This window comes from Dinoponera quadriceps, unplaced genomic scaffold, assembly GCF_001313825.1.
Source record: "Dinoponera quadriceps isolate SergipeBrazil2010 unplaced genomic scaffold, ASM131382v1 scaffold1889, whole genome shotgun sequence".
NCBI classification, from domain to species: domain Eukaryota; kingdom Metazoa; phylum Arthropoda; class Insecta; order Hymenoptera; family Formicidae; genus Dinoponera; species Dinoponera quadriceps.
This window is the reverse complement of record NW_014557272.1, coordinates 1,110,114-1,134,623: the sequence shown is the minus strand read 5'-3', so window position 1 is coordinate 1,134,623 and position 24,510 is coordinate 1,110,114. Positions and strand designations below refer to the sequence as shown.

The 24,510-nt window shown below is 45.9% G+C and overlaps 1 protein-coding gene across 1 annotated transcript in view; it reads right to left on the bottom strand.

The window, feature by feature from the left end:
• The window catches only part of LOC106748873 (CCR4-NOT transcription complex subunit 6-like), a 363,820-nt gene that overhangs the window by 140,479 nt on the left and 198,831 nt on the right, over positions 1–24,510 (bottom strand). The gene's annotated exons all lie outside the window — the stretch shown is intronic.

The window sequence follows — 24,510 nt, the reverse complement described above, 5'->3', positions numbered from 1 at the left end:
ATTTTACACTGATATATTTTTAAAACAAAATGATCAATAATTTGTATACAATGACTGTATATTATTAATTTTTAATAACATAGTAGTTTTTCATTCAAATCTTATTTTTAATAGCTAAATTTTATTTTTTAAATCTTATTTTTAAAATGAAAAATATGAAAAATAAAAATAACACGGTAACCTTAAAAAAACACGTATAAAAAATGCCAAAACTTTAATTGCAAATATCATAGCTCTTGAATGTAGTCAATCTTTTTCTAATAGCATGAGCATTTAGACAAAATTTTAATGTATATATGTAGTGCAAGTTTCACTGATTTCTTATTAAACTCACTTCACTTTCCAAACTCTTTAAATCAACGCATATAATTAATCTTCATTAAAGGGACACCTTTTAGCTATTCATAACCGCATTCGATTCAAGCTACAGGATTATTCAACGGAACCGTTTATTTACTGCGATCCCCTGTCTCGAACGGTGTATTTTAAGAGACAGAATTCGTCCGTAATTCGTTCTGTAGCAATTTTATAAGACACGTCGCGAAAGGACTCCATTTTTCTCGAGATTTATCGCAGTCAGGAACGGTGGTTCAATTACGCGATCGCGTATGCGACCCTCGCACGAGGGATGATCGAGTTCCGAGCATCGTCGTGCATCATGATTACGATCCGGCCCCGGCGGAGGGGGAGTCCGGTAAATATCGCATTGCGGATTACGACTTGTAAACGTAAATGCGAAAGCGTAGCGGCGCGGCCGCCGCGATTGAATTTTACGCCGTCGACGAACGCGGGTAATCGCGAGCGGATTCCACTCGGGAAGGCGATGATGCATTTACCGGCCGCCTATTGCCATGCAATGGCGTCTTTAACCTCACCGACGCGTCGCTATGCGTACGTTTAATGCGATATGCACCGTCTTCCTATAAAATGCGTATCGCGCCGAAACGAGATTGCGTGATGATTGAGGCAGCGACTTATTTCACGGTTCGGCGATAATTGACTACGAAAGTGGAGGCAACGGTCGGTGGACTAATGAATTTCGCTCTTGTCTCAACATCGACGTCATGCCACGGAAAGAGATAAACCGGCAATTATAAATAAAACCCCTCCTCACCTCGTCCCGCGCTCCTTTCTCATTGTAAACGGAACAGTCTGTGTCGCGGAAAGCCACTCAGAAATTCCATAAATGTATAAACCACCCTCGTAAAAGCGGGTCGTCTCTTCCGGAAGGGACGGAAAGAGGAGGGGACAGGACGCGACCCCGTGAAAGAATAATCCTTTTGCACTTTGAGACATCGTTCAGACCTGCCTCGAGCCTCCCCCTCTTCTCTCTCCCTCTTTCTTTCTTCTCCTCACTATCCTTCTCTCTCTCTCTCTCTCTTTCTCTTTCTTCGCCTTTTTACTCTGTGTTTAGTCGCGTATGGTCGATGGAGCGCTTAATATTTAAGGTGCGCCCTTCTCTCCGCCAGATGATATTCATGCATCTTGCGCAGCCAAGCTGCGCACTTAAATCCAGACACGCAGTTTACGTACGTCGCACTTTTACACCGCGAGTGTAACGTGACTCGGAAACAACGCGCAAAAAAAGACGGAAATGGATGTCTAATAGCGTTCTCCACAGTAATCGGTATTATGGTCTCGAGCTCGAAATTTTAGTCTTAATTCAAGTCTAATTTAGTTCTACATTGTGTTCAAAAGTCTCCTATTGTGCTCCTTTGGTACTATAAAAAGGGAAATTATTGCCGTTTTCTTCACTTAAATATTTAATGTAGAATTAAAATCTAGACTCTGGAGGACTAATTTCCTTTGTGAAGCATTAAAGGAGCACTTATTATGTTTCTTCGATGCTAAAAATGGGAACTTATTTCTGTTTTCTCCACTTGAAGATAACGTAAAATTTAAAATTTCGTATCGGGATACGCTACATATCAAATATTTTTACGACAAGGCACGGGATTTAAATTGCGCTCGGGCCGATTTGCCAATACATAACATAGTAATTATAATTTATAATTATTAATTGTCGTTCGGCGTCGTATATTTTTTTCTGATACGCGATGTAATAAATAAAAAGATAACAGTGCCGACATAAGCGTCCCGATAAATGTCAGGTTTCCACGCGGACGCCGCGAGAAAATATCGCCCGTGACGGGGCAGACGCGCGCTGTTTCGAATTAGAGGTCGCCCGCCGGTTTATGTTTTATTGCAGTTCGTGTTTCTACGGCCCGCCCCAATATCCGTAATATCCGGCCGTCCCGGGGAAAAAGGTCTCACTTCCGTAACACGCCGCGCCGCGAATCGCTCGCTTAACCCGCTGCGGCTTACTCGAAACTTCGTTTATCGCGCGCGAGGAGATAACGCGTGACACGTGTATCGGGCTCGCGAATGCGCGCACGTGCACGATCAGCCGCAGCGGCGGCCCGGCAAAAAGTTAAAAACCCGGTCAGCCGTGCGAGAATCAGCCTGTCGTTCGGTCGAAACGAGCGGTTCCCAGGACCATTAACGAGCGCCAATGAAAAAAAAAAAAAACAAATGAAGCACACATAACTTTATCTCTTGATTCTTCAGAACAGTCGCAAATTTCGCATATCCAGAATTTAAGGATCTACCCTTTAAGCCTCGAAGGAGAATCGTAGGACCGGACGGACCGCGAAAGGGCATCTGTATAGATCGAGGATTTCAAAATCCACGCTTGATATTCGTTCGAATATCGGTGCAAAAATGCTCGCGCGAGCAGCGACCGGTCGCGAGAGAACGATAATCTCATCGTTAATAGAATTGATCGGTGCAGACCAGCGAGATTCCATTAGCAATATATAAAGGATCGTTGTTCTATTCCGCCGCGATAACGTATGACTTTCTCACTCTCTCTCTCTCTCTCTCTCTCTCTCTCGCTCCCCCTTCTCTCTCTATCTCTTTCTCTTAAACGCGGTCAGACCGAAGCACCTTCGGAGGAGCAATCGATTCGATTTCGTTCCCTGCTGCCGAATAGATCGCCCTTCTCCCTTCCTCCCCCACCTGCCTGCGTTGGAGCTTTTAATGGTCGGGCATGGGAGAACTAGCTTACGCAATTAAACCGGGACCTCGGGTTAAGTGAATTAAATCCACCCGGCGGTGCGGTAAGGCACCTTCGCGTACGTACGCGGTCGGCGGTCGACGTTGCGAGTGGTCAACGAGAGATACGATAACGCCGAACCCGATCGGACTCGCCATTTAACTTCCCTATGCAAATACACGGGAATGAGCGAGTGGGCGAGCTGGACGACGATGGGCGCAAAAAGAAATTCGATTCTGAGAACCGTTCATCTCCGGCTCGCCTGAAATCCGTTCGGGACGATTTACACCCTCCCGAATGCACGATAAGTGAGTAAGTGATGCCGCTACGTGCAAAATAGCTCGACGAAAATACGACGCGCGAACGCGCCCGCTTGTGAGTCGAACGATCCGATTCGAGCAGTTCATCGCCGCTTTGTTTACCCCCGGCATTCTCCTTTTAGAAGATTCACAAGCAAGTATTTTTCTTCCGAAGGGAGAAGAATTGTCAGAATGTTATTAAAAGCCCGTACATTCGTAACGGAATTGCGAAATGCCGTAGCAAACCCCCCCCCCCTCCCGCCGATGTCAAACATTTCTCTCGTCGTCTCCGACATTCCCTCACATTTTTCGGGCCGTACGTACGTCGCGCGATAATAAGAATAACGCTTCTCGCACAGACATATCCCGGAGGCCAATTTAATTTTCCGTTTCGAGGTATCGAGGTCTCTCCCGGAGCGTGCGAGTTCCCATCGAGCAGGTGGTTCGAGGAGCGGCACATAGTTCGAGTTAAGTGAATTAAATCCAACGGATACACACACAGGCACGCACACATGCATCCATAGACCCGCGCAAACGTATGCATATAAACGGAGAAAGAGATAAAGAGGGAGAGGGATAGGGAGAAAGAGAGAGAGAGAGAGAGAACGCGCAGGGCTACCCAGAGCTGGCCACCGGTCGGCAATCGATGCCGCGTGTGGTCAAAGGAAGATATGATTACAAGATAACGGTAGACCGATCGTAGAGTCGGTCCACGGAGTTCTCCATTTGGCGATACCGCAGTATGCAAATAGAAGCGCGCGGCTAACGCGAACAACGGCACGCTTTGGAGAAACGGTTTTCAAAAAACGGCGGCGACTCGTCACGGACGGAGGGGTAGGACAACTCGGTGTGAATCGACGCAAGTTCTTTTCGGCCGATGGTGAAACGTGCGCGCGCGCGCGTGCGCGTTTTTCTTCCATTCTTCCTTCCTACTCTTTTTGCTTTATTTCTCAGTCCGACGAACTGCCAAGCGAGAATTGAATCCACTCGCTGCGATATACAAGCGCGTAGCGTCGATCGACACGGTGCAAATAAAGGATACGCTCGCCGGTAACGATCGCTTTCGTATCCGCCGGCATTGTGTTTCCGTCCCGATGTACGATATTCGATAACATGAGACACGACACTGCAATGTTAATTCGTGGAGGATCACGTGAATCGCAGAATTTCATCGCGCAGAGCTACATATTGATAAAGAGAGAGAGAGAGAGAGAGAGAGACCAGTGGACAAATGACCTAACCTAACATTCGTTGTCACGAATATGAACGGATCGCACACATACGTTTACGTGCAAATCTCGTTAAGTGTCGTCGATAAACTTGTCAGACTTGCATTAAAGTCGGAAACATGTTGTGAAATAAGCAATTTTGTACACACCTGGTAATATATCGATGTCCGAGTCTCAGCATTCCGACGGTAATCATAAACATAATAGAGATAGACCGAGCGTGTCCGATACAGCAATGCCGCGGTGGTCGAGATAGTGGAGATTGGAATAGAAAAAGACAGAAGTATATCTTTCACTCTCCCTCTCTCTCTTTCTCTCTGCTTCGCGCCTGCGCAAGCGTAGTACAAGAGCAGATGCGGCAACTGCCCTCTGTCTCTTTTCTACGTGATCTTCAGGTGTCCCGTGTCTTACGCTCTGTTTATGTTTATGTTTATGATGGTAATTACGCGCGATTACCGGTTAATGGCGCATTCTGACCGACTCGTAGATTCGTGCGCGTGATTATATCGAGCGTCCAATATCATGATGACGACCAGGAGCAGCGGAATGCAAGTAGCAGGATGTGCGCAGCGGAGTGCGGGATGCGGGACGCGGTAGTAACAGCCGGCGATGTGTCGGTGAGCGAATTCATTTATAACATTTGCACAGTATGACTAAGCATACATAACGTAAAGCGTATATACAAATTACATAGTGATTGCTATATGTACATTGCATTGTCCCTATACACCTTGCTCGAAACAATTAGACAATCACACCGAACGGATAGTTCCGCTGAATTGTTCTATAGATTAGGTTAAGTTAGATTGAATTACATATAAGAGTGAATAGCTAAAATGTCATATTTATATTGATTAGAGCTAGAAATTATATTCGAAACTTCGGCTCTTCGAAGCTTCGAATTTTTTAACTTTCGACACGTATTCAAATAAAATGTTGAAGTGTCGAAATTCAAACATTCGGATATTCGAACGTTTGAATATTTGAAACTTCAAAAACTGGAAAATATGTGTATTCGTTTTATAGCCATAGTAAATAGTATTTATTGCCTTAAAGAATGTAATTTCTTCTTGCATTGCGTTATACTGTCACATGGCAAAATTTGCATTTATTTAAAAATATAGTTAATCAGATTTATTTTCTATTGTTTGTATTTTTTTCATTTGTTTTAAACTAGACAAATATAAATCTCAGAATTGACCTAAAGATATCCAAATAATATATATGTAAAAGATGTCTCAAAGATGTCTCAAAGATGTCTTTAGATATCTTATTAACCAAAATCTTATTGAATTGGACGTCTTTATGACGTTTTAGCAAGTCTTAATATCTGAGTTAAACTGATATTCTCTAATTGCACAGCATTTTGTTGCACTCCTCAAAATTAGTTTTATTACCAGTTTCGTTATTTCAAATCTTCGAATAGAGAGTTCGAAGCTTCACATATGTCGAATAATATTATCCCTAACTGATACGTGGAAAAAAGAAGTAGCTCCCAAAGCTAAAATCTAGTTTCCACAGATAGAAATTAATTATCTATATAATACAATTGAAATTTAATTCGGTCAATGTTTTTGTCCCTGTACCTAATTTTTCACTTCTACACTTCTACAGTAAAAACTAGATCTAGTAACTAAATATCAGTTATATGGACAGCTAATTCCACTTTTCCGTACATATTTATCAAAGATGAGAAGATCGGATATTAAAAGAGAAACTTCAAAAAACTAGAATCAATCTCCCGAACGTGTCGATTGTGTTCTCAATCTGCCTGTCGCGTGGTAAAGACCTTTTTACTTTAGAAATTTCGCGAAAACCGTGTGTGTACGTATTCGTTGCAAACGGAGGAGAATATATAACGTCGCAAAATGAAACTCGGGACGGGCGAGATCGAATAAAGGGAGATAAATGAAAAGCGTTGAGCGAACGATGATCAAAGGACGGCGTGTTCGCGCAATGAAGGGTGTATATCGTTAACAATAAAACGTGCCATGAATCGATCTGCCTCGTGAACGGTCGCGGATGCCGCCGTTCCTTCGAGGTTTCGGCTTATCGGCCTCGCGTGCGCGCACGCTGCGACAAACGTAGCGGAACGTGTAATTCGCGCGTTCAATCGCAGTCGGCTGAGTTAATTGCATCCGGCGCGTGCAATGTGCAAGCGTGTAAGCAACAAACGGCGCGGCCGCTACACCGTATCGACCCTCTGGACGCTTGGTCCCAACGTTTAACCCTCTCTATCCGTCCATCTCTCTCGCTCTCGTCGTATGCGAGCGGGTATACGGTCGTAATATTCGGCCGGCTGCGAGTCCACTTCGCGGGAGAACAACGCGATTAATCACGCGCTCCAAAACGTGCTAAATACCGAGATTACGACTAGCATTTACCTCAGCATCGTGTATAATCGTGGTAAAAGGCAGTAAAATTGTATCACGCGCTCTTACGCTTTAATCGTGTTATGATAAATGTTTACACTCGTGCCTATGTAATCAAGACGGGAATTCATAAACGCGCGCCTTGCTTGCCCGCGATTATATCGCTGTTACATGCGTGTGACGTAACGTCCGTTTAATTGTTATATTTATAGTTCTATAATTGTTTGATTATTACGTTTATTTTATTTTACGACTGCGAAATATTTCAACTGCCATGGTTAATTAGATTCTCCGCATTCGCCGGATGCTGAAATTAGATGTCGCACTTTGCGCAGCGGCTTATTTGAAGCTGCACACACACACGCACACACACACACACACACCCGCGCGCATGGTGAATGGTTAGTCGCGTTATGGCATTTAATTGCGACATAAGCGCGGAATACTTTGGATGACTCGGATAATTAAATTCCGGCAAAGTAAATTCAGCTGAACCGCGAGACCGTACATTATAATTTCCATGGTAGTTTATTCAATTTGACGGTTGAAATATCTAATTATTTTCCAAGAAATTCGTGCAGCAGGGTATAATACGAAATTGTTTTTTCAATAATTCATATGCAAGTAGAGTGGGTTAAACTGAGCAGAAAAATCATGCACCATTTTGTTTTGCAATATTCGCGATATTTAATTCGCAGGAATTAATTACTCTGTATGAACTAGTGAGCGCACGGGAAGTGGTAGGCCGAACATGTAAAAAAAAAAGGTATCTTCGACCGACGCGCGATCATGACACTCACGGCTTGCTGCGTTTCTTCACCCATTAGTTACGAGACACAGAGACGCATGATATGCTAACTAGATTGAAGACAATTTTTTTTGTTCGGTCTGCCGCTTCCCGTTCGCTCATTAGCTGATGCAGAATGATTAATTCCTCATTAACTATTACGAATTTTGTAAAATGGTGTATGACTTTTCTATTTAGTTTACATACACACGAATTATTGAAAGAACAGTTTCGGGCACCCGGTATAATACAAAAAAGAATCTGCTTTGACAAATACTGACGAGAAATGTTTTTACTAAAAGGAGATTAATTCACCTGTATTTATATAAAATCAGGCTTTTACATCAATTTTATAACACAGACGAATTTCTTGAATCGTAGAAATCTATTGTTAAAATTAATTAAACATTTCCTCCTTGCATCTGTAGAATTTAATAAAACAAAGTTTCGAAGCTACAAACAAATATAAAGACTCCGGCTTGTTACAATGAGATTTCGTTACCTAAATTTACGTATATATCCTGTGTCTGTGTGTATAACGACGAAATCAAACAAAAGCTAACTAATCCTCCTCGTTCGCGGGCTTAACTCTATAAATTAAACGTTCGCTTTTTATGCGCGACGACTTCGCGAATCGTTCGGTCCATCCTTTCTCGATGGCGCACGATAACGTTTAATTGAAGACCAACTCGAAGAAGTCGTAGTATTTTACGTCGAAAGTTTCGGTCAAAGCGAAAGACGAATCTCCCTCTCTCTCTCTATCTCTCTATCTACACTGTGCAAAACGAGACGTAGAGAAGAAGCTGCGAGAGCTTGTCCTTTGTTTGAGTTGCCCTCTTTCTTTCTTTCTCTCTGTGAATGTGAGTGTACGAGCCGTCTCGATTCCGCTTCATCTTCCTCCGGTTAACGGCGAGTTGTAAGTGATCACGAGGTCGCAATGCGATTACATCGTGCCGCCGTCGATTTTCCCGGGACGGCTTTATTTTACTTTACGAGTGGGCGAACTCGGGTTAAGTACCGGCGACCACTTCGGCACAATGGTTGCGCGGCGCTCAAAAGGCCGTCGCGACGCCCTTTCGTTCCGCTGCTACCACTGTTCACGGGATTCAGTTTAATCTTACATTCTCTAAGCGAAACTCCTCTCGCGAGTAAGGCTCTCGAGTCTCTCCGAGTTAATTTAATTTCGGTCTAATAGGATTTACGGACGGATTAAGCGATTATTGGATATAAAGAGCGCTGAAACAAAGAGCGCCTTGAGTCGCCGTCCACTTCGGTTTAGTTTTCATTTCGCAATACGTCGTCTTCTAATTACTAATTAAAACATTACCGCTTCAATGAATATTTAATATACGCTCTAACGGACAAATATATATATATATATTTATATAAATCGCAATATTAACGGTAAGGAGATTCTTTGTGAAAAAAAATAATGTATTTACGGGAACATCGATCCGTGCGCGTCTGATTATTCCTTGCAAAATGACACGTTCAAATATACAATACAATGTACACGACGATATAAAAAAAAATATTCGCTATCTATATCATTTTATTATTAAAAAAACATGCTCATCGATCATTGCGTAACGGAAATGTAAAGAGCTGACCAAGACGGTGAATAACTGTAAAGTTTACCTTCGTGGAACGAGACTTCATTTCGGCGGCGAGACCAAATAAAACAGCGACGAGCGCGCTCCGCGTCCATTTTAAATATAAATTAAATCCGATCTGTTTTAAGATTGAAGCACTTTGCGCGATTATCTCGTGGAATGAGGGCTGTCGCATGGTGGTATATCATTAACGCGATTATGAATCCCGATCTCTCTCTCTTTCTCTCTCTTTGTCTCGGAACGGCGTGCGTTACCGAGGGCATCTCTCGCTACCCGCCTTCCCCATAATTGCGCGCTAATAAAATGTAACCGATATATCTCGAGAAACAGACAGAAGGAGAGAGAGAGAGAGAGAAAGAGAGACAGATGGATAGTTCGATAAAGAGGTAGAATGAGAGAGAGAGAGAGAGAGAGAGGTTCTTCCCCGAAATCGGTGCTCGTGCAAAGCGGCGCGTTGCCGCGGGCGCATAATGGCACGCTCCGTGATCCGGTCCGGAGATTACGCCACGCCGGCTACACGATAATCATCTGGATATTGCTCCTGCGTACGTTGCATCCGAATGGCGTACATCGGGCAATACGCGGGATCAGATAATTGGCATTCAGCCGACCGGCCACGGCCGCCGAGATGCAATGGGCCGCCTGCTCTTATCGCTCGCGATCTCTCTCTCTCTCTCTCTCTCACTCTCTCTCTCCCTCTCTCCCTTTCGTTCCCTCGTATACGTGTGTACATTAAGGACGCACAATGTTGAGGAACAAGATCGACAAGCGGGTAATGGATTACGAAGAAAAAAGAAGGAGGAAAAAATATCCATTATTCGTATAATCGAGCGTTTCTCGAAAGTATGATGGACAAAACGAATAATCGGTTTTTAAGCCGGGAAGCTGCAGCTCTCGCTTCGACGTCGCGGTGGGTGGCGAGACGCATCCGCGGGTTTGCGTTCTTCCTCCTCCTCGCCCTGCTCTCGTGCGCTCCACCTTGTTATCGACGAGGCGGTTTATTACGCCGGCTTTGCGCCGCGTTATACCGGCGCGTTCCGGATATATACACGCGTTGGCGTAATGGTTTAGCGGTCACGGGCGACTGCACGAAACGCGACTCCCTAGATCTCCGCGATTAGTGTTAATCCGCGAGATAACGCGCGACTTTTGAGCGATCCCGGCGGAAACCGGCGGAGAAAGAGAGACATAGAGAGAAGAGCGCGAACGTGCGTGCCTTGAGCTTCTTTTTTCCCGTCACGCTTGTTAATAAATACAACGCGCGGAAAATGCAGTCGACAGACGCCGTCCGATAAGAAGCAACAGGTACCGCGACCGGTTAAATGACGTTTCTCGCGATGACGGCGTCGAATGAAGCATCGATTGCCTCGTCTAAGAAAAAGAAGGGGGCGGCGGTTTAGCAAGGGGCTCCATTAACGGGCGCATCCAGCAACGGCCGCGCGCATAAACGTAAATCACCCGACGAGTCGCATCTCGTATCTCGGTGGACAAGTTTGGGATGCGTGGAATTATTCGCGGGACATCTTGCCCTTGATTTAGGACCCGGGGAATACCGAGCACGCGTCGGAACACGCTCGTTATCGTCGCGAGACCGAGACACCGGTAATCCCGATCATTCGCAGTGAAAGCGCGTCACGCACCTCGCATTTGCGGATCTTGATGTGAATCACATCGGGATAAGCATCGAGCGCAAGAGCGAGAGTTGTTGTGTGACTTTTTGACTTTATTTCGAGCGGTGTATCACGCGAATTAATTTAGGCTGTGTGTGTGTAGAGAAAAACATCGGAAGCGAATGAGATGTTACAAGAGTAGTTAGACACGCGAATTTCACCTGAAATATATGTTGACAACCCGCGAATGCGTCCCGTCTAATTCCTCCCGAGCATTTTATTAACACCCTGCGTGTGTCGCGAATATCCGATACTTCCTCGTGCGCGCGCGCACGCGTGGGTGTCGGGTGCTGTCATTATTCGTGTCGCCGCATGTAGGTCGTAATTTCCGAGACTGTTGACAGACAGCGCACAAACGGAAACGCCAGGAACACGTTGCGGTTTCGTTACCGAAAGTCATGCGATGTTAGGGGTGGGGAAGCGAGCAGAAGTGAGAGAAAGGGAGAGAGAGAGTATTTCACGGTTTCTGAGCGTGCCGGATCGCATGTACGAGTTTGTACACACGTCCGCAACTCGGACAGCTACGAGAATTCGTGAATTGGGTATTAACGGTAGAGAACTACCGCGCTATACATTGTTCCTCCAGACAATATCGGTAAACTTCAGAAAAGTAACTAAGAGAGAATTACGAGTCGCTCGTTGGAGAAATTACGCAAGGATTCTTTGATTTATTTCACGGCGCTTCGCAAAAATTGCATTCTTGCCTCCTGGCAATGTTCGATTAATCGCTTTAAACAATTAAAAACTCACATTCAGTGAATAGTTCAATAATATCACACGGTAAAAAAACATTGTATACTTATGTTGAAATTTTAACTGATCCTTGTTAAAAATTTGCTAAATTTTTAACATATCTGTACATTAATATAACATATTGTATTTATGTTATCTCATTTTATGTTGTGCGATATTCAACATGTGTAAATGTTAAAATAACACATTTTATATTTCAGTATCAATTATTTAATTTTGTATTAATTTTTGATGTAATATTTATGTTATTTCCCAACATATTTATCTTGTTAAATTAATATAAAAATTATCACAAAATTTTTCTACTGTGCATAAATTAATCATGGATCTGTAAAAATATGTGGCTGAAATAGAAATATATTAAATAAAGACCGAGAGAAAAAAATGTCAATACTTCAAATATATTTACTAGACGTGACGTAGACATATGAAGGAGCGACCGTTTAATTGTAATCTATGCGGTGTCTCGAGACCGGTGAGCGTTCCCAGTGGAATTCCGCGTTTTCGCTGCTCGGCTGAAGTTAATTATGCCGCACTGACCGGCGTAATTCGAGTCCGCGTTGAAAATACCGCGTGTCAATTTGAGGATTAACGTCCGGCTAAAATCCTGCTCCGCCGGGCGGTCGCAGAAATTATTAACCGCTCGCGTCGGAGAATTACGTCGGCGAAAGAATCCGCCGTCCGGCAAAATTCTCGAATAATCTCTCAATCAATTTTTTATGAAAATCGCCACGGCGTTGTTCTAATTACGCGCTTCGCTCGCCGATGTGCTCATACCTCGACACCTGCGCTTTTTTCCCCTCCGCATACCGTCAGTTTACTTATATCGGGTGACTGCGGCTTTTTGCCTCTTCCACGGCGGCGGCCGATCGAGCTTAGCGCGCACTGTACTCTTTAATTACAGGCCGATGTTTAAATTAACACATCAGAACCGCGCCGGCGAGATTCGAGAGAAAGAGAAGGAGAAAGAGAGAAAGAGAGACAGAGGAAAAAGCTCGAATGGCGAATAATCGCGCGCGCTATCCCGCCGATATCCGCTTCGGCACTGCGAGACAGGCATTAATTGAAATCTGACCGGTTTTAAACGCAGACTCAATTTAGCCGATCAATTAAATCGTAATTGGGAACGGGACACGCGCACAAACGGGGAATCGGATATTTCTTTGATGCACGACGTCCGCGCGTCTGATCGATGTCAGACGTAACATCGATTATGCTGTCCACATTGAATTCCTCTTATCACAAAGGGAATGATGATTGTAAGAAATAAGTACGTTCGAAAAAAGAAGCAACGAAGAAAGAGAGAGAGAGAGAGAGAGAGAGAGAGAGAGAGAGAGAGAGAAAGAAAGAAAAGAGAAGGAGATGGCCGTATAAGAAGTAAAATACACCTGGCTATATACGCGTATATATTCTGCCGCGCAAACGGCACCGTCTCCATCTTCGCCCTCCACCCTTATCTCCTTTAACCCTCATCTACCTCCCGCGAGAAAATAACAAGAGGATCGGAATGGCGAAGGGTTCCCGCAAGAGCTGTCTTTCCCGTATCGTCGCTCGTTTGTACCGGCCATTTGCAATGGCGTAGCTGGGCTTTTTCGGCTCCCCCTGGCGAGCTCTCGCCACTTATTTTTATTAATACCAAATGTCAGTCGGATGTTTGCTCTTTCCTACTCAATATTTTTTCTTAATGAATATTTTACGACAAGAATGTACGTCAACGAGTTGTCAAATTAGTGTCTTTAACATAAAATTATTGCTTAAATGAGATGTCACACTTGCAATTATGTATTCCAGTCTCTAATCTTGTATTAGAAAAAAAGAGAAAGAATTTAGAAGACCGCCTTTGTTTTGTTTACTCACATCGCACAATAGATACGTCCCTGATTTTTGTCTTTTTCTTCGCGAGCGCGGCTCGTTTCTCGTTTCGCCGCCTTCGGGACGACCAATCGGGTTGCCTGATTAACGTGGGACGCTTTAAGCACGCGGTTTAACGCGAGATAAGAATAAGTTGTCGCACCTCTCGTCTCGGGGTCTCGTACTCTCGCTTCCTTCGTATTGCTTTCCTCCCGACACAAATTAATCGAAGTAACACGGAACGCTGATACAACGAACGGAGAATTTGCGGTGAATTCTCAAGGAGAAGCGCGCGATTGCCGCGCGGAAATTTAACGGCGATGCGCGAAGAAAAATGGTCGACACGTGGGAACGAAGGTGCGCCCAGTGGAGTCTGAGAATTTTATAGAGAGGGCGTGCCGAGAAGAATGTATGTCTAAAAACTCACATTTTCAGGGAAAATTGACAACGTCCCGGGAACACGTGTTTTCAGAACATAAAATATTTTAATAAAAATAAGTATGAATCAATATTCAATCGAATGAAAACTTCCACCGAAAATAACATGGGTTTTTAGCTCTTGCTTTAAATAATTTCAGCTGGAAAAAATAGAAAACAATGAAGACAATTCTTCTAACAATTACAAATGTAACGAACGATCCATGCAAAATTTAACTGCAGTCCAACGCTACGGCCGAGCTTGAATGAAAATTTCAGTAAAACACGCAAATGTAACCGTTTCGCGGACAATTAAAAAAAATTCCCGACGCGCAACTTTCGATGGGATGTGATGCCGGGAGATACGGCGTTAAGGCCGTCGGCTTTCGCCGTTTTATACATAATATAAATGGAAACGCTCTTACATTTATGCGGCTTCGTGCGAAAGCCGAACGAATGTTGTAAAAGTGCCGTAAAAATTTCAAGTCGATCCAAACTTCGCCCTCTCGAACTGCGACGCACGTAGTTGGCGAAACTGGGTGGGTGAGCCGCGGAAGTGCCGCGAAGTTTACGAAGGAGGCAACTTTATACGTGTGATGCGACGCGGAAAGTTTGCGATTTTTAATCTATGAGCGGTACAAGGAACGCTTTCCCGATGTATCCTTTTATATAACAATGACAACGACGACGTCGTCGTCGTCGTCATCGACTTTCTCCATCCCTTTCGGCGCTTTCCGGCTTTTCATCTTTCGCGAGAGAGGAAGAAACGACGAGGGCATCCGGTCGGAAAAGCGCGCGTGTTTCTTCCTGCGCTCCATGCTGTGTCTTGAATTTTTCAAAACGCCGTGTCGCGCGAAATGTCGCGAGATGAAATAACGTGAAACGGCTACGCCGGCAAACAAAGCGAAGCGGAACAAATTCTATTGTCGGAGGAACCGGGATGTTTGATCTTTCACCGCTGACATGGCGAATTTTGTGGGTTTGGTAAAAAAAAAGAGAGAGAGAGAAAAAATAGAGTGAAATTACGAAGATGAACGGAATTAATTCGCACGTTATTCGCGTAAAAGGGTCCTGATTCTCCCGCCGTCGTGCAATAATCCGGAGGAAGTATACGCGACTTCCGGGACACCGTATTGTTATCCGGCGTCCCGACTTCTCCTTCCTCCTCTTTCTCTCGCACGAGAGGACCGTATGCGGTCTCCGCAGCGTCGTGCAGACGGCTCGGTACCGGAATTAAGTTGTCGGAGAGATAGAAATAGAGACTCGGTCGTGTTATCGCGACACACGGATCACGGCATGCGCCCACCTGCACCCGCCGGTGCAGCGTTTGCATTAGCTCGCTCGCTCACTCGCTCTCTCTCGCGTCCTCCGATTGTCCAAGTGCATCGGGGATGCACCCGTGTTTGCGTTCCGCGCGAGTTGGATAATTCGAAATGTCTCGAGAATAATTCGAATTGTCTCCGTGAAAATCTCCTTTTACTACGACAGAGATTCGAGAAAAAGAGAGAGAGGGAGAGAGAGAGAGAGAGACTTCCGTTATTTACCGAGTACACGGAATGAATAAGAGCCAATAACGCAAAATGGTATCGAGCGACCGAGAAAATTCGCATGACTTCCGATACATCAGATACGAGAACGCGTTTATAATAAACAGGAAAACGTACATTTTCTCTTTTCTCGTTCTCTCATTCTCCCTTTCTTCCCATAATCCCTCTTAATTGTCCTTTCGTTAACTTCGCGTGTGCGCGCGCGCGCGCTACACCCGCTTCCTCCATCGTCTCCGACATTAGCTGTCGCGGTTCGCAATCTCGCTCGTCACCGTGAAATTTCCGACGACGGCGACGACGACGACGACGGCTCGCTGTGCAATTTCTCGCCGACTTGAGTACATACTCTCTCGCGTATTCCAGCCGATGTATCGGCGGCACGCATCGATCGGCGCTTCCGCTCGATAACTCGCAAAGGGAAGGCGGAGGAGGACGAGAAGGAGAGAAGGCGGTAGCCGCGGCGCTCGCAGCGGATCTCGCTAAGCCGTCAGGCTAAATCAACCGAGGGGCAACCTCGTGCTATACTATTTCGCGATATATACGTTACTTTCCGCGGCTCCCGCGAGGCGCGTTCTATCGGTACGATACGATCGATAGGGCCGGCCGGCCCTATAAGCGTCGACCAGAACGGCGAACAATTGAATGCGGTGGTGCATCGCGGTCGAGGATGCACCGACGACTCGGACGCCCCCCGATCGAAGGCGATCTCACTCGTTCTCCCTCGCGAAAGCCTATGTACGTGCATCTACGTACAGTCACACGCGTACGGTAAATGTATATCCGCACCGAGCGGTAATGTCGACTCTCGTTCTCGCCCGCAGAGCGAACACAGCGCCGGGAACACAGGCCGGGGTGTCCGTTTTCGTTACGATCGTTACTCCGATCGGAATCGGACGCGCGAAAATTCCACCTCGCTTACACCGCTTGATTCTCGACGGTGTGCGCGCGCGGTGTCGGATGGCGGCGATAACGCAATCGCGAGATACGGGACGTTTCGTCAGGCTCGCAGGCGAAGAGCCGAAGAGCAGTGTGTAATGATAGCGGCCGCTCGGTTATCCAGCGCTTTGTTAACAACACTATCGCGTTTCGCCCCGTTACCGATCGCGACCTCTTCGAATGGACGCTAAGTTCGCAACCGTTATTCATTTACCGTAGCACCGTGCCGCGCACTATAGCGCGCGCGCGCTCCAAAGGTGACGATTCCCCTCGTGTGTAACGAGATACGGCGTAAGCATATGATCAGTTTTTCGTCCCTCCGCTCTGTGCAAAACGTGCATCCGCCGTTTTAGTTTCGATATGCTCTTGGTCCCGCGAACGTGCGTTCTCATTTATTCGCTTCCGAGAGAACGCATGGTCAGTGACAAGAAAGTTGCCAACGCCTTTTTTCGATGGGTTTCACAGCGCATCTCGTACATGATAGGAAAATGACTCTCTTGAGAATTATTAAAAATCAAATTCGCCTATTGGACACGAAATATGTTTTGAAACTTAGCAAAAAAAAAAGAAAACAACCTTTTTATCACCAACTGACGGCTTCATATATACTTTGCCATTCGATGGAAGAAGAGTTACACGACGTCTTATACATACACAGTGAGAAAAATATCCGATCATATCCGATAATCCAATTAAAAATTAACAAACGGATATATCTGATTAACGTCCGATCATTTCGTCATTTCGTCCGATCAAGTCGTGCCTTTATTCGATGAAAATTGCAACGGATATACAAAGGGCGACTAATTTTCCGATCAGGTTTCATCGGTAATTGCATCGGTAACTTCATCGGATATTTTATCGGATAAGGTATTCATTATTTGATCGGACAATAAAAATAATCAGATGCATCATTTAATCGATTTATCCGATGGGAATTTTTCTCAGGTTGAAAATCGCAGTTAAGCAAAGACTCTAATTATAATAATAGGGTTTATAGTGACTTCAATCATCGTAGTTTTGACCTTTAGGTGTACATGTGAAACGCTAAAAATCGTGTAATAGTAAAAAGTTTCAATCTAGGAAATGGTATAGCATACATGAAGCCGGCCGTACTCTGTTCTTCAATTCTTGTTGCAAAGCGGAACAATGTATCTCCGTTTTTATAATACGATGCGATATTCGAAGATCACGCTCTTCATCGTCAATTGCCAATTTCGTTTAATGTGCGGTTAGCCGCAGAATGAGAGCTAGATCATTCTCTCTCTCTCTCTCTCTCTCTCTCGGGCCCGACATTAGAATAAGAACGCATCCTGACGGTCGGGATAGAGCCGAGCGATGAGCCGAGATCGCGGGATCTAAGCGCGTTCGTGCGCAACGCGTGTCCCTCTCTCTGTTGTGCAGCCGGCAATTAGAAGCGGTGGCGAGGATTAATCGAACGGCAATAATTACAGCGCGGCGCGCGTTCTCCAGGGATCTCTTTAATTCGCGCTGTGGCATAACTCGATGAATCTTGTCGCGACCGTCGTCTGTCATCTCTCCTCGGGCTGTAACGCCGCCGCCGGTAACATTGTAGCAGCCTCGCGAACGACTCGGAACCAATTAACCGACCGTCCCGCCCGGAATCCGCGACCGCCGACAATCAGCAATTAATCAAAGGCCAGGAAGTTTCGCTATCGAGACAACGTAGAATTAGAGAGCGAGGGAGACATACCGAATGAGAGTGAGAGGGAGCGAGGGCAGGGAAACATATCCGCTTCATTCCGCGAAATCTCTCCCAAGAATGAAGGCACTCCGCGATATTTGAAAATATACGTAACGAGAGATCGCTTTTGTGTAACGAGACGCATTTATAACACACACATATATGCACACACATACACGTAGAAATATATCTCGTTCAAGTCGCTTCCGTACCTCACGAGAGATATCGCTGAACGTTTATCTATTTGTATCAGCCTAATAGTTTAATAACGTAACTCGATTAATCTCCCCGCGAATCGCCTCGCGAGCTCTCCCGTCGTTTATTTTACGATCAAATTGATTAGATTATATTTTATTTCGCGCGAACTTGTTATTCATCCTCGAACCGGACGTGAGTCCCCGTAAGACATCTCGAAAATCTCATCTTAGACGGGATCACTGTCAGGTGTTAATGGCATGAGGAAGAAATGTCGAGTAAGCGTGACAGAAAGGCGAGAGCGAATGAACGTGTCGATTACGTTGGACGACACGTGGACGACGACGGTGGTTCACAACGTAGGCCAACACTCGGAGTTCGCGGCGGAACCTCGAACAGTCCTGCTAATTATACCCGATAACGTCGAGAATTACCGTGCGCTTTTGCCGACTCTCGACGGAGCATTCGCAGGCGAATTAAAAAAAGAGATAAACGGAGAGAAAAGAACAAACACATCTTTCAGGCACGATTGGTCTTGATCGTTTGCGTTATCCGCGATAAAGAAGGCGCAGAGTCGCAAAAACGCGTAATTGCGTTCGTGCACATGACATCGACGGTAAGGAGGAAGGCAATATCCTGCGTTCCACGTCATGTCGATATCGCGAATACGGTGCGATGCGATTGCAAGCGGGCCCGATATTAATTTCAACGTAATGATTTTGTAACGTTGATTTATCCCGTACACGGGATTAGCCGCGGCCGCGCCGTGTCTCGCTTCCTCGGCCATTTAACGCGATTAATCTCCGCGGTCGGCGTCGGCTTCGAAATTTTTCTCGTTACAATTATCGGCGTGATTCTCTCTTTCTCTCTCTTTCTTTATCCTTTTCTTTTCTCGTAGGATCGTAACCGATACTTCTGTCAGACGATCTCGTTTCGCGCTCATTGAAAGAAGTTTATTAACATCCTCCTCGATGTACACGTCGGCGCGTTCCTGAGCGGCGAGGCGGCCACTGAGACTCCATCCCGCGAGAGGGCAATTTAATTTAATATCCGCTTTTTGATATCGCACGACCGAGTGTTATATACTTTAGACAAACATCAATCTCACTTATTGCGGTGGATTTTTATTTACGACGGCAGATGCTCTTCCCTTTATCGCCGGACGAATGCTCTCAACGTCGTTACTACGTAGTATCGTCATTATTTACTGTCGAAATTACCTATATTCCCTCTTTTGAATAATTGGAGCAATAATGCAAAAGACTGGAGTGTCTGGAATTAAAAGAAAGAAAAAAATAGAAGAGACGACGAAACCAGAACTGCGCCAGAACGCATATTTACGTCTTACTTTACTCTTTAACGTGAAAAATATTTTTAAACGATATTTTATTATCGAGCACTTTCTCTCTCTTTTCTCTTTTTATCCGTGTGACATGTTTTCCTCTCGCAAATATTGTTAAAATAGATTACAGTGGAATATAACGTAGTCACTATTAACTACGACTCCATTTCGTACGGAGCTTTGAAGTTTTAATCAGAGTAGGTGATAAATGGGGCGAGATGCATTTAACTTTTTAATCATGCGCCGCGTCTGCGGACGAACTGGGTCAAATTCCGAAAACCCGCGGAGGACACCTCGCGCGAAGGAGGACGTGTCCTCGGAAACAGAGAGATATTCGGCCACCCTCCTCACACACATACACACACACACTCACACACGTATATAAACGCCCTTAATGCGCGGCGCGATTATTAATCTCGAATGTTACGCAGCAGCGAGTCATCGCAACTTGCGCCAAATTCCAACGGCGAATTCCTCCTCGCCCCCTTTCGATATTTCCGTCGCGCGCAAGGTTCGTCGAGAGTTACCGGTACATTCGCGTAACATCACGCGTGTTTCGCGACGCGCGGAAGACGCTTTTGACAAGCGCGCTCGATGCTCGTGCAGTCCCATCCATTTGCACACTCGGCCGCATTCCACCCCTTTACACGCAAGCGACACCGTCGAGTCGCATAATATCTCCTAAAGCTGGCAAGGGTTTGTCGCCTAGCACGGACAAAATAGATTGAGCATTCCCACTGGAGGGCTGAAACCGGCATCATTAAGAGTGGGCAATAGAGAAAGTGGTGCTTTCCTTGTCTAATTGTGTAGTTGATAGGGAGAAGAAAAAAGGAATGATATATGTACAGAAAAAAAGAAATTAACTGTCCAAATACACGGAGAAAATATTGCGGTGGAAATTGCCATAAAATTTTGTAACGTTGGACCGTATCGGAATTATAACTGAAATTATGATGTGCGTTGTAATCTTTAGTGAAGTACTTGATTGTACACATTAGCAAAGGCTACAACATCCGTAATAACGTCAGTCATAATTCCAGGAAGGTTCAACGTTGCACAATTTTACGGCAATTTTCACTGCAATATTTTCTCCATGTAATACAAGTAGAATTTGATTATCTAGTTTTTAGCTGTGGAGGCTAATTCTCTTTTCCAAGTGGTTACAAGTATTATGAACTAATTACTACGAGTGCACACACTGGTGCATTATTTATGTGCCTCCTCGCACAATCAAACGCGTATTATTTTCCTCTTTCCTTTATGTCCGCTCTCATTTTTCCGTTTCTTCTACGCCGTCCCCTTCTACGCTATTGTGTTACAAAGGAAGCGTCACTGTGAACATATCTCTGACCTTCGATCTTCAGTTCTCCAATGGCAATGCTCAGTATATTCCACATGTCTATGGTCGACTGGCCTGTCCGTGTCTCGCTGAAACGGCTCGATGTGCGATTAATGTGCGACATCGCGTCGATCGCGCGCACCTCGACCGTCAAAACGAGCGTTCCGCGGCACGCGGCCGGAAAACACTCGCGTTCGCTGTTCACTCTCCGCGCTCGAGTCTTTCAATAACTTCCGCGAGAGGCAGTCGCTCCCGTCAACAATCGAGCGACGGTGAATGACGTTGGACGGCCGGCAGTTTCCCTCCCTCCTCCGCGGTAGCCCTCGACGGTTTGTAAAAGCGCGCTGAAAAATGACCGGCAATTTAGTTCGGACGGATGATAAATGCACCGGCCGAAGCGGATACGTGTCAGCCGGGCGATTGCGAGCGAGCCGCCGCTTTTCGCGGCTGAAAAGCGCTCGAGAAACTCGGCAATTAACGTCAGACAATCGTCGTTACGATTATCAGGTAGCCGTACGTCGGCAATCAATAGCGATTCACTCCCGAGTTGCTTTCCCGCTGACCGCCGCCGCCGCAGCGCGCGCGACAAATATCTCGTCGCACTTATCGCCGCGTTGATATTCATAGAACAATCACGGCGCGATCGAGCGAAACGCAATTATCGTCGTCGGCCGGAATGAATCCCCCGGCGAGCCGGTGCGCGAAACGGTGGCAACCGGCCCGCGCCTTTCCCCGTCGAGCTTTTACGTCGGTGGAATTTTAATTCGAGGCTTTACGCGAGATATCGAATGCCGAGTCGCGAAGTATATACGATAATCCGTTCTCGTCGAAGGGGAAACTCGGCTTCATCGACTCTCCGAATGCCGAAGAACGACGGGCACGTTCTTCTTTCGTTGATCCCGCGACATCCTCCGGGTACACGATGACCACGAGATCGGAAATGGGGCAACAGAAGCGAGCGGTTATTAACGATCGATCAGCTCGGCGGCCAGCGAGCTTCAGAAGTCGAGACGGACGCGCGTTAATTTCATTCGCTCTGTACGAGCGGCCGCCGCGCGCGTGAGTAATGGGCGCGTTCACGGACGCCGATACGAGCGTTTAAATGTTCTCCACGGCGCGGAAGGGCGAAAGGGAGGACGAGGGAGACACGGGATCATAATCTCCGGACGAGACCGGGTGAAGTCGCGCGATTAATTTCGCGATCGATTTTCAAATCCCGGCCGGAGGCGCGACCGCCGGTGACTCGCCGGCCGGAATTCGCGTACACGCCGGTTGCGTCACGCTTAATACCGGAATACGAGCGGATAAGCCGATGAAAATATCGCCCATAAAGCATCGGCCGACACGTTGATCCAGTGCGCGTCCAGCACTATGCATAAATATGCATTCGATTAAGCGCGACCGGCAGCGCGAGACTCTCGATGTTCTCATTATTTCGACGCGAGCGCGAGCGAGCGAACGAGCTTGCAGAACAATTATTTTGCAGCAGCGATTCCGCGCGGCCCGTCGTACGCCGTCGTACAGCGAAATAAATCAACATTTCATCGACGATCGCTCGGTCAATAAAGAGGTTCAATAATTGTTATAATTATAATATGTCGAAGTTTCCGAATATTGCACCGGCTTGAATAATTAAATAACGTTGCAGAGACTAATTAATTACCTGTTACACTCTCAATTGCCCCAGCATTTAATTTGCAAGTGCATTAATATTCATATACCGATCTCACTTGTAAGTGATATATTACGCATTCGCGTCGAGTCGAGGAGGTAGAAATTCGGATAATTTTACTCGTTATTGTAACGCTCCCGCGTTGGTTCTCTCCGGCGACGTTCCCCGCGTGATCTCGCGCAAACAGAGGCGCGATAATTAATGTTCGTATCTTATTCGCGTGTCCCGTTGTGCCTTTAAGTACGAGCTGCGCGCCAACGGATCGCTCATACGCGATCCGCGAACCCATTACGGCGCAACAGATCGCTTCGAAAGTGGATCAAGCCGGCGTGAAAATTCGAACTCTCCCCCCACCGCTCACCCTCACTCACCTATCTCCCACCCTCGCCTCGCACGGTCCATTATCGGGATGTTTCGCGAGCCCTTTGTTCCAATTTCTATGTCGCTATCGTTTCGCGTGTTGCTGCATTAATTCATGCATAGGCGCGGCGCAAACCCGCATTTTCGGCCCTCCGATGCGCATTGTGCGAAATGTCACACGGTATCACCGCTATGAATGCACATAAAACTGCGATATCGATCGCAGCTACCACCACCGTCACCGCCAGCGCCTCCGCTACCATCGCGTATCACACCGCCGTATCACCGTCACCACCGTCATCACCGGCAGCTGCAGCAGCGCGTTACGCACATTTTCGAGCGGCTTTATTCCGCGATACGAATCGACATAAAAGATATCCGAGGGGTTTATACGGCGTGGCAATTGTAGTTCGCGATAAACGCTACCGCGAATTCAACTCAACCGAGGCGTGCGCGCGCGCGCGCGTTGCGCGCCGATTTTACATCATATTGCCATTAAATCTCCCATTTCGTTCACGCGCGGGAGAAAAATCTCGGCTCACTGTGTATATTACAATCTGTAAAAAAGTACCCTTTTCAAAAGAAAACTAAAAAAAAAAGGAGCCAAGTGCATGCGAATAACTGTTCTTTTTAAGTATTAAAAAAAAATTGTTCCTGAGAGAAGGTTATTATATATGTTAAACATTAATTTCGAATTATACCAATTTAATCATGTATTCTCAAGAAAAATCGTGATATCAAGAGGTTAATTAAAGTGTGTGCGAAAAAACCTGGGATACTCGGAACAAGATTAAAGATAACATATAAGGATATATAATAAATATACAAAATAATATAATTTCAATGGCTTTAGGAGGTTTTATTGTTTAAAAAATGTCCTTATGACGTTTTATTTTGCGAAGGACGTCTTTGAGACGTTCTAATTTGATTTGGGACGTGTTTAGGACGTCCAAAACCTAACCTAACACCGTTCAAGAAAAGCGCTCAGGATGATTTAAAAAATTGCCTTTTTTCATTTCTAATCTGATGACTAAAATTCGCTAAAGCGTTTCAACAGTGGTGAGACATCAGACCGTACGCGCGCGGTCCTCGATCGATCCGTTTGACCGCGCAGGCAGGAAGCGTGTGTCGGCGAGGCATCGATCCGAAGAGCGACGTAAGCCGCCCGCTTCTCTATTCGGTGATATCCTTTTTCCCGGCGTGTACCTTTTCCTCGTCCTCCCGCTTCGTCAGGTTTTCCCCGGAGTTGGAGGCGACGTAGGAGGGGAAGAAGGAGGCCCGGCGAGAAGGAAAAGCCCGATGGAGCGGAGCCAAGTGGAGTGCGGTACGAGGAAAAGTCGAATCGAACCGAGACCGGCCGTCAGAAAC